Genomic DNA, 12,112 nt, shown 5'->3' with positions numbered 1-12,112 from the left:
TACAAACTAATCTAACAAGTATACAAGAGATAGAGTTTTTGTGAGCCAGTTAAATTAAATTCAAATGAGTTATCCTTTGAAATTTTAATGAAGTTAGGTGATCCCCAGCAGAGTCGCCAAACTGTGAGACCCGATCCCGCGAGAGGAGGTGGGGCGCGAGCCTCCACGCTCTCTCTTGGTCTCTCGTACCCACGCGATTGGCGTGTGCATTTTAATTATTGATTTTAATTCATCTTTTATGTGAACTTGGGATCACTAAGGCAATCTGAATTCCACACAAAAGAGACTGACAGAGTCGCCACCTAGATGTGAGATCTAGGACTCATAATTAACCAGAAATCTAGACTCGCTACCTGGTTGCCAGAATGGAAGGTATGGGGATTTATCCACCACATGCACCATTCCTGCCCGATAATCGGTCTTCAATTCCAAAAGTTAACTCTTTTAAATTTATTTTAAATGGCTCATTCAACTCTCTATTAATGTGCTAACTACGGGACATGCATCCTATGATCTAATTTCAATGTGAATCCTAGATATGTATCTTGATTTCTTAATTGGTTTGAATTCAATCTAAGTGAAAGTTCTCCTAAAATTCTAATTTCATGGAAAATCCAAGTGATTTAATTAAGCATTTACAAGAAAATTAATATACAAAACCCCACAATTTGTTGTGGAGCCGACTCGCGGTTGGTATGCCATCAGACATCCAAGCTGCCTACGTACCCAAGCCTCACTGGGATCAGAGTCGACGTAGTTCGGTGCACCTAAGCTAAGCTACTTATGCCTAACTCAACTAAGACACCGATCTAGACTGATTTGACTATTTCAACAATTTTAAGAGGAGTTATTTAATTCAAGTTGAGGATTTTATTATCCTAGGATTTCATCTAAGATTCTATATGATTCTTATCTAAATGCAAGTTGTTCCTTAGACTAATGCAGGTTAGCCTACATCCTAGTTTACTAGGCTTGTCCTAGGTAAAGATTGGGTGACTAGTGTAACTAGACCTATGGCACGGTTGCTATCCATAGCAAGCGTCCGTGATGAGGCTGGACTCCTAACTCTAGGACTCCCTAAAACCTAGGACACGACCTGACACCAGTGTTCCTAAATTGGGCTCTAATGGTTCTTACGACGGAAACCATAATCCAATGATTCCGAGAGACACGAGATGAATCGATTTCAGTTCTTGATGTTAATGAATTTCAGATTTCAAGGATTTTCAGTTTCTGGACATTCAAGGATTACCAATGGTTCTAGGGTTCACCAATTTCGGCCCAGAATAGCATCCAAGGAAGGGAATCGTGCGCTCTTTCCTTGTGCAATTTAATACTTAGGTTATAGCACCTTATTGCGTGGTATATCTCAGGATTTCCGTGGACAGTAACCTCGGAGCCAACAATGTGCTATAGCTTAAATATTCAAATTCTCAAAAATCGGTTGCAATTGGGATACGATTATGGATGCACTGGCCATTTTTCCAGGGAAATCTAAAGGTCCTAAGATTTCTGTTTCAATGGATTAAGGAGTTAATATGTGACAGAGATTTATGGTTCTTTAGAGATTTTCAGATGATTTTCGATTGATTTCGGATTTTCAATGAATTTTATCAATTTTAAACATATGAGTGATTTTACAAGTGAAACTGTTGCAAATGAATTCGAAATGAGTTGAAACTTCTAAAGCAGTAAGATATAATGAAATGTAGCTTACTGAAAGATTTTTACAGATTTTTACATTAAGCTCATATTTAATTTTGATTTAACAATTAATTGATCAGATTGCCAAAATAACACAGAAACTACTAGGAATAGAAATCTAAATTCAATGAAATTTCTACAGAAGTAAGATATGAGTCAATATAGCATGCTGTGAGATATTTATTAATTTTAGAAAATATATACTTTCAATTTCGGATTTTTCAATTTTCAGCATAGATTATGAATTAACACTACATCCCATAGGAAACAAGATCCAAACCAATTGAAAATTTTATAGCAACAAGAAATATGGAATTTAAGACTACTGTCAAAATATTGAGAATTTTATCTGTGGTTTGATGTCAGTATAAATTCCCCAAAAATCTGATAATTTTCAAAGAAAGCATAAAATAATATACCAAACTAATTCCAAAAATTCTCAAAAATTGATGGTAGAATATACCAGTACAATATTATTTTTTTACAAAATTTCATTAATTTTCGAATCCGTTTAGTATATGATTTATTTTTCTCCGTCAAAAAGATATTTTTGAAGAGTTTTCTATTTTTAAAACATGATTTTCGAGAAAATTACGACTCCGGAAAACGTCCTTTAACCTTGTTCTGATATGATGAACACAAGAAAAATTTTAAATTCCAAAAAATAGATCATCCTGAGATGGCTATTTTTTTGAATTTCGTAATTTCTCAGCCATTATTTTAAATAAAATTCTACTCTTCACTCAAATTCTAAAAAACCATTGATCCAATGTCCGATCCGATCCGATAGTTATTTTACTCTATTTAAGTAGAACATCGTATTAAATTTTGGGACGAAACGGATTTGAAACACCCATGCAGATCATGATTTTAAGCACACACATTTAATATTGAATTAAAATCATTTAAATGCTTAAAAATCATGCAAAAATCTAAAAAAATACCAAACAAATTCGGAAAAATTCGAAAATAGTGTACCTACCTGTGGTCGAGATCCTCGCCCGATCCAAGAGCCAAAAATTCTGAAAAATCTCGCCGACGTGCAATCTGCTCCGCTTTTATTCTTCTTTTTTTTTCTTTGTTTTTTTTTTGCTGTTCTTTATTTTTCTTCACGGCAGATGGGAGAGAGAGATAATGAGGGAGAGTGTGAGAGTAAGATAAAGAGTTGAGAGAGAGTTCGAGAGACCGAGGGATAGAGATATATCGAGAGAGAGAGTTACAGATAGAGAGAGATATAGTGAGAGATGGAATGAAGGAGAGGTGGAATGAAAGAGAGGCCAACAGAGAGGGAGTGGGAGGGTGACCGAGAGAGTGAGAGAGTGAGAGAGTGAGGGAGTGAGAGGAATATATATATATATATATATATATATATATATATATATATAGAGAGAGAGAGAGAGAGAGAGAGAGATAAGGATGAGTATATAGGAAGAGTGAGAGAACGTGGGAAAAGGAAACAGAGCATGGGATGCTCTGTTTTCTTTCTCACGTTTTTTTTTTTTTTTTTAAAAAGAAGCTGCTGTGGAGAAGGATTTTGAGGGGAGATGGGAGATAGGGAATGTGAAGAGTGGTGAGGGGATGAGAGGGACAAGAGGGTGTTCTTGGGATATGGAAACAGAGGGAGGGAGAGATGGCCGAATCGAACAGAGGGAGAGAGTAGGGGAGAACCAAAACCGTGGGAGTGACAAGAAGGTGGTGGGAGCCCAGGGAGAATTGAGAGGACGAGCGAGAGGGTGATCGAAAGTGTCCGAGCCTTCTTTTTTTTTTTTTTTTTTTTTTTTTTTGGGGGAGATGTTATAGGAGAGATCGATCTAGGCTATGGCCGAGTGAGAGGGATGTTGAGAGAGAATCGAGGGAGAGAAAACCATCCACCGACCCTCCTGTGCTCTCTTTCTTTCTTTTTTTTTTTTTTTAGTTGCTCTTGAATAGCAGAAAAAAAAACCGAGCCTTCTCTTCCTCTGCTTTTTCTTTATATCGGATTTTCACCCTCTGCCAGTTGCCAAGAGGATTTCTTTCCTTTATGGACTCCCGGTTCTCTTGAATAATAAGCTACTTTCTTATTATCTAGCACTCGACCATACAAAGTTGCCGAATTCACTTTTAGCATGCCAATCTTCATCCACAGCTGAACGTATTCTTCCTATGAGAAAATAGCATATTTCCAAAATTTCTCTTTCTTTTTCTTTCGTTTCCAGAGAAGGCATCTGCCGAAATTGTCTTAAAATTTCCACTTAAGAGAGATATTTTTGGTTCTTTCTCCTTCCTTTCCTTCATTGCCATCATTCTTAATTCCCAAGCATATTTTTCTAATTCTCGTGGGAACCATGCCAAATATATGGAGTAAGAAACGTGAGAATTCTTTTGTTCTATACTTGGGTCCACTAATGTTACCATATCTTCATTTTTCATAAATTAAGAGAGGCCCACACAGTTTCTTTGACAACATAAAAAACCAAACAACACCCACATGGGTCCCGCCTATAGTAATCCATTACAAATCAATTGGATCATTCTGAAGAGCGATAGGCTTATTTCTAAATGAATTCTTATGGTCAGACCCCCTTAAATTCTTTGCATTGGATGATCCGAATCGCTCGTTTGATGGGCGACAATTGATGATCTTGATCGCTCCCTTGATGGATATCTTTATGCATTAGATCGAAGTAGGGTTGAAATTCATTTTTCATTAAACAATATGCGGGCCCCCCCTGTTTGATCCAAATCTAAACAAATGCTCAATGCGGGCCCACTAAACGGGTCCAATCTCTCTCTTGCTCAGATTCCCGCGAACAACCCCTCTCAATGCTTAGCAGAAAAATGCAGAACATGACCGAGATGACCGAAAAGATCGAGAAAACATACGAGGCGGACACGGGAATAGAAAACACTGAAAAATACTGATAACAAGAACACTAACTTCTTTGTGTATTAAAGTGGAGCAAAATGGGGTGTCTACAACAGTATACAAGTAAGCAGTAAAGAGCTACAGCTAAACATGTGCGAGCAATAGCTAAGCACGTATGTAAAACAAATGAAGAGATAATCACAATCTGAAATAAAACACATAATCATAATCATAAGCTAGAAACAATGATAACAATAAACACAAATCCTAAAACACTAATAACAAACCCTAAAACTCTAAACTTTTTTGCCCGATTCTTTCGATGGTCTGATGTTCATCCAAAGCCGCCTACGTATCCCCGCCTCCACGAGAATCAAGGCAACATTGATCTTCGTGCCTATTCTAAACTATGATGCCTAAGACATCTAGACCACTAAACTAAACTCAACCTAAAAGACCGGACTGATTTTTAAAGTTTTTATAACGTTATTTAGGTTAAAGTGACTTGTGAATTTTAGGACTTCCTATATGCCTTAACTAAATGCAAGTTAGCCTTAAACTAATGCAGGTGGTTCCTATATCCTATGTGTAACTAGGCTGTATGTCCTAAGAAAAATAATGGGCAGACTAACGCATCATATTCTAGTCATCAGTAGGTGTGGTGGATCGCCAACTAACCGGACGGAGGCGTAACAAACTCCTAGCTAGGACAGACTCTTACCTCTAAAACAAACACAAAACACCCAAAACAAACACAAACAAAGCACATAACATATCAAGGACAAACACCTAACTCTAAAACCTTCTATCTATTACAAACTCCTAACTATAAAACCCTCTATCTAGGACAAACTCCTAACTCTAGAGGAAGATCTTCGAAAACAATGTTTTGAAAGATTTTTATAATTTTTAAAAGAGTTTAAATGATTTATTTACGAAGTTTGACTGGATTTGGGATAAAAATCCCAAGCTGCCTACGTACCTCGTGGAAAATGATCAAGCCAACGTAGTTCGAAAACAAACTTTCCTAACTACTCTAAAAAATTTTAACTTTTCAAATGTTTCAATATTTTTTTGAATTTTAAAATGTTTTGGTGTTTCTTATATTTTAAAATGTCTTAACCCTTAAAAAAGGAAAACACAAACAGCACACCAGGGCCAAACCCTAGGGCTAAATGGGAAACCCCTAAACAAACAAACTCACTAAAAGTGAAATGATCTCAAAATGAGTAAACTAATGTCCTAAGAATATGAAAAATGATCTAACACGCCAAGCAGGTAAGATTCTAATAAGACTAAACAAGTCTCTAAGATAAAAGGAGTGACAACAATACTAAAGGACAAGCTCCCATCTAAAAGATAGACATTCTGGCTAAAAAATAAACTCCTAGCCTATAGGATAGACTCCTAATCAAACATCACTAAAGAGGGGGCAAACAAGTCAAAGACTCACTAATAACGCTACCAAAATAAGTAGGTAAATAAGTCAAAGACTCTCTAAATACTCTATGAAGGATGTGCTGTCAGGTCAAAGCATGTCACATAAACACATAAAAGTTATATAAGGGTCTAGTGAGACTGGGTGAGTCTCCTAGACACAGAGGTGGGCTCCAAGTATTCCTATCATCGCCTCTGCAATGATAAATAGGGACGAGGCAACTAACAGATAGGGCTGCACATGGTTCGGTCCGGTTCGGTTTAAGGGTGTTTCTTGAACCGAACCGATCCCATCGGTTTGGTTTTTTCCCAAACCGTAACCGAACCGATAGGTAGTCTAACCGAACCGAACCAAACCGTTATTGACCGGTTCGGTTCGGTTCGGTTCATGGTTTATCCGTATTTGGAATTAGATTACAATGCCAACTTTGGAATACAGAAAGCAACACATTTGAGCTACTCAAATTAGCCAACAAACTAACATACCATTTACCACTAAACGAAAATAATGATTATAACCATTCCATTAAACAGAAAAATAGTTTAGGACATTTATGGAATAGCATGCATGGCACCCATGAACTTGGATTGCATCTTGAGTTAATGGGTTGCAGATGATGGTTGAAAAATGCAGAGAGGGACAACCCATCAGCTCTTAGTTAGTTAGTTCTAACATACTGAAAAATCATCCTGATATTTCCAAGGTGAGTTCACCCCATTATCAAAACACAGTAGTGTGAATATCAGTAGCCCTTAATAATAATAGATATTTTCTGGGTTCAGTACTTCAGTGTCATTTACTTACAATTTTCAAAAAAAAAAAAAAAAAAGGGTGTCATGTACTTCTCATGGAACAAGGTGTTTTACATGATCCCCAAAACAAGGCTATGTGCACTACCTTGAAAATATCAGTAGAATTTTAGCCAGTCACCACGCAGAAGTGAAATTGATTTATCATTTTGAGAAAGTTCAAGGAACTGTCATATGGTAGCATGATCATAATTGTTCAGGACTACATATTTTAGAAGCACACCAGGAAACTGCTCTGGTCCCTCACTTCTTTGTATGCCGACAGGTTCGATCCAATCATATGCCTTCACATGCATGGAACCATAAAGGAGTTTGCTCAAGACGGTCATCCCAGGATGGTCATGGAGTGGAATAACTGATGAAGTTGGCAAGTAGAATATACCAATCTGCAAAACAGACAATATTTACTTGACTAAAAGTGCAAAACACTTTTTAAAAAGCTTGGCAGAGTTAGAAAACATTGTACTATACCCATAAAATAGATACATTTTACTTTTATATCATGGAATGCTAGATCAATAAACTATTACTAATAATACAAGTAATTATACTGACAAACATCTTTCTCAATAATTGCAGCAAATAAAACATAATGGAAAACATCGAATGGGAAGACAAAGGAATGGTGCCCAAGAGGTTCCAGTGATAACAGATAAAGTGCAATAAGAAAGTGGATGAACTGGGGAAAAAAGGTTATCATTACTCAAAGTCATTAGGGATTCAAATTATTGCTCTTACCAAGATAATGCCATAATCCAAAGGGCCCTGTTTTCCTTAGATTTTTTCAGCAAAAGAATTCAAGTCCATGGGCTGCAAGCAAATCAGCAGCGGTGTCTTTACCTCCCCATCAATCAAACATACCATTCTCCCTTAAGTTGCACAAATTGGAAATGTGAGCGTGTTCAGATTTGGAAGGAGCAGGCGAGGAGCAATTCTAGATGTGAACTAGATAGAAGGTTTAGAGAAGGAACAGGAGCAAGAAACCAAAGCAGTAGAGCAGCTTGGGTCAAAGTTTCTGAAACTAATTTTTCATCACTCACACTGACCAAAGTAAGAAGAGACTACCAAAGTGCCATTAAGAATAGTTTTATGACATTAATATCTCACTTTAAATTCTTAAAAGAACTGTGATTATGAATTTTAGATGTTTTATGCAAACAAAATACGAAAAGAAAAATTCCATAGCAACGCATGCTTCAAAACAGTAGGGACACATAGAATAGACACATCAACAACCACATCGCTTTGCACCAACCAAATATCTTATTTTTTTCATGGCAAGGCTTGAAACCAAACTCAGATAAAATACAAGGTCAGAATCATGAATACTCCAAAGCGCTTGTAAAGGAACACTACGGCATTGACCAAAGTAAGACAAGAACAACCAGAGCTGTAAATATATCCTTATCTCATTTTAAATTTTCAGAAGCAGTGTTTAAAAACTCATACTCAGACTGGGCAATGTAAAATCATGTGGAACCAGAGAGTCAATGATTGATGCAATGATTTATTTTTACTGACGGGTGAATTAAAGGAGTTTATGATTAACTCGAGAGGGCTAAAACCAAGTTGGACTTGGGCTTGGGCAAGTCAATGATTCACTCTAAGAAGTTTTTAAGCACTGTTTTAAATTTGAGTACTAAAAATATGACGATCAGATGTTTTGATGTAAAATACATAAATAAATAATCCACAGCAACTTGTGCTACAAAACAGTAGCACCACATTCAATAAATAAATCAATCACCACCATTGCTGCCCTAGCAATCAAAGATATGATGTTCTCATGACCAGGCTCAAAATCACCATATAAGAACATAACAACAATGAATACTCCTCGAGACCCTGTAAAGGAGGTGACTACAAACTTACCTCAGCACAAACAAGGAGCTCTATAGACACAGGTTGCAGTGCTCAGGTCTATGCAACAATAAATCAAAATAACCATGTAGATAGCAGCTGATACTTCAATTTCAATGCAGAGCAAGCAGTTGTCAACCCTAAGGAAGTGGATGTTGAAACCTATGAACATCAAATCTGCTATTCTCAGTTCTTTCCAGCAGCACAAGTAATGAGATACAAAATAACAACTCCAACATGAACAAATAGGCCAGGTGACAAACAAAAACTAGTTACACATCACCTACGGAGACAGATTTATATTTTTTTGAATGGCCAGATTTACATTTTAATGCAAGAATGAGGTTAAAACATCCATACATATGCAGGCTAGAAATTTAAACCCCAAAGTATGAGCAGCAAACCAAAGTTAGCAATCAGCATGGAAATCGAAGTAATTAAGCCATGCAACCCATGCCAAAACGCAGAATTGTCGTATTAAGAAAAAATAAACATTAATATGCGACCTGAAAAGGCTTAGCATTGGCTCCATCATGAACCCCTCCAGCAAATTCAGCAATTTGGCACAGATACCAGACACCTGTGTTAGCAAAATCCTGTACAATGTAAACAGATAATCAATCCCTTGATAAATCTTTCGTGAAGTAAACATATATATGGTAAGCTAGTATTTGTGATGACTACAGATATATAACATGTTCGTTTTCAAGAAGTTCGATTTTTCCATCCTGTACAGTGAAACAATAATTGCAATATTAGTAAAACTCGTCCTATTGGCCTACTGAGATAAGCATTCCAGACATGAAGTACAAATTCTATAATTAACTTACCAATCACAACGAGCTGAGAGTAACACAAGTCGATATAAACATTTTGGAGTCAATTTCCAATCCAAACAAGTTACAAAAAATATTGAAACCCCAACATGGAGCAGCAAATTCAAATATTTGAAATAGATCGAAATTCCCAAACCTAGCTAGTGAGGTGAATGGGATCTTACATATTTCCATCAGATACTCAGATAGTAAACCATAAAAACTAAAAAGATTTTAATGATGGAACAGTTACATCGAGTTCATGAGATGACAATTAAAACAGTTATTAATAACTAAATCCAAGACCATTGCCCAATCCATTTTAGAACATATCCATTATCCAAAATTCCAAATCAAGTCATCAACAGAAATAAAGTAACTCAATCCAGCCATCCAGCTATCAACTTGCATCCTTTCTCCTCAAATCCAATATCCATAGCCCATAGGTATTTTCTGGAAAATAAACATAAGAGATTAAGAGTAAGTAACTCAATTAATTATTTATCTTGAATCAAATCTTGCACCCCTTTTCCTCTAATCTTACAAGAACATAATTAGTTACCATGAATCAAGTAACTCAAGAGTTATGTTATTCACGAGTCAAGATCAAAAGCTTCAAAATCCTTAGCTATGCCTACAAAAAAGAAAAATAATTATATATGTATTAGAATCGATATCTACACAAATTGGAATTAATTAAAATTGCCAACAAGAAGCTAAAAAAGAAAACAAAGAAAAAAAATACCTGACTCAAAATCTTCTAAGTCATGTATGTTCTCTTCAATATCTATAGGAATTGGTGAAGCTCGCAACCAATCCTGTGTACAAATCAAGCATTCTACTAACTTAGGAGTTAGAGAACTACGAAATTTATCAAGTACTCGACCTCCTGTACTAAAAGCTGACTCCGAGGCAATGGTAGAAACAGGAATAGCTAGAACATCACGTGCAATGAGTGAGAGAACATGAAACCTAGAACAATTTAACTTCCACCAATATAATATTTCAAATGTCGACCCCCCCTCCTCAACATCTTCCTCCAAATATCTATCTAATTCCGTCTTGCATTCCAAACCCTTGTCTTGTCTCAATTTCTTTCTAAAATCCGACATGAAATCTGACTTTGCGTGCTCACATCCCTCAACACTTGGTTGATCAACATTCATGTCACTTGCTACTTTTGGTGTGCTACTTGAAGATGATGAGAGTGAGTCCACCCTTTGGTAATACTCAAAAAGACGATGCAATGTGTCCCTCACTCTCTTTTCAAGTAAATTAACCTTTTCAGAGCTATAAAGTCTTGAATAACAAAATGTCACATACTCTAATTTGTAGCGAGGATCCAACACTACCGCAACCAACAACATTATGTTGACTTTTTCTATATCTCCTCAATATTTATCAAACTTCTCCTTCATCTTCATTGCCATTAATTTCAAGGACGAGTCTACATTTTTTGACCAATCAAATAGAATTTTTTCAATTGCACACACTTCATGAAAATATATATTAGAAGTCACATACAGAGTTCCAGATAAACGATTAGTCATATTGTAAAAGGACTTCAAAAATCTATGCAATAATCGAGCATTATCCCAATCAAATTCAGTAGGAACCGCATCCTTCAAATCAATCAAGTATGATGAATCTTCCTCTTCCATCCGTCCAAACGCTTTTTGGAATTTCAATGCAGCATCTAACATTAGGTATGTTGAGTTCCATCTTGTTTGAATGTCTAGGCAAAGAAGACTCTTACATGTGATTTTCTCCTTCTCCACACATTCCTTAAATCTTTGGCTTCTAGCAGGAGAACTCCTAATATACCTAACTGCCCCACGAATTTTATTGATTGACATCTTCACCTCATTTAAACCATCCTTCACAATTAAATTCAATATGTGTGCACAACACCTCACGTGCAAAAAATCACCATCCAACATCAAACAATTTTGTGAACTAGCATTTGTCTTAACAATTCTTCTTCTCAAAGATGCAATAGCCGTATCGTTGGAACTAGCATTATCTACAGCTATTGTGCACAATTTTTCAATACCCCAATCAAGCATGCACGACTCTATTGCCCCTCCAATGGCATCACCTTTGTGACTAGCAATTAGACAAAAATTGATTATTCTCTTATGAAGCTTCCAATTTTTATCAATAAAGTGAGCGGTGAGACACATGTAAGACATGTTTTGCAAAGAGGTCCATGTATCCGTAGTGAGGCAAATTCTTTCATTAGACAACAAACCCTTTAATTTTTTCTTCTCCACAGCATACAAAGCTAAGCAATCTCTAGCTACAGTCAAACGAGAGATCAACTTGAACTTGGGTTGCAAAACACTACAAAAATACCTAAAACCTTCATGCTCTACAAATTTAAAGGGCAACTCATCTACTATTATCATCTTCGCAAGTGCATCCCTACATACATCTTGGTCAAATTTCCAAGAGACAAGACTATTATCTCCTTCTTTTTGTGTCACTGATTGCCAAGATAAAAGCTTTTGTCTCTTGTCATTATTATAGGGATACTTCTCACATTTTTGTAAGTGTGTGCGCATTGTACTAGTCCCATTAGCACTACTATGTATATATTCAACATGACAATAATTGCACTTTACCTTGTCCTTAGAAGACA

General features: G+C 36.3%; 1 pseudogene; it reads right to left on the bottom strand.

The window, feature by feature from the left end:
• Positions 1–6,966: 6,966 nt before the first annotated feature.
• LOC143855460 (plant cysteine oxidase 4 pseudogene) lies at positions 6,967–9,792 on the bottom strand (annotated as a pseudogene).
• Positions 9,793–12,112: the final 2,320 nt, after the last annotated feature.

This window comes from Tasmannia lanceolata, unplaced genomic scaffold, assembly GCF_043159265.1.
Source record: "Tasmannia lanceolata isolate RefF3 unplaced genomic scaffold, GAP_Taslan_0.1 ptg000021l, whole genome shotgun sequence".
Taxonomy (NCBI): Eukaryota; Viridiplantae; Streptophyta; class Magnoliopsida; order Canellales; family Winteraceae; genus Tasmannia; species Tasmannia lanceolata.
Note: the sequence above shows the minus strand (reverse complement) of the source record. Positions and strands in the feature narration are given on the sequence as shown.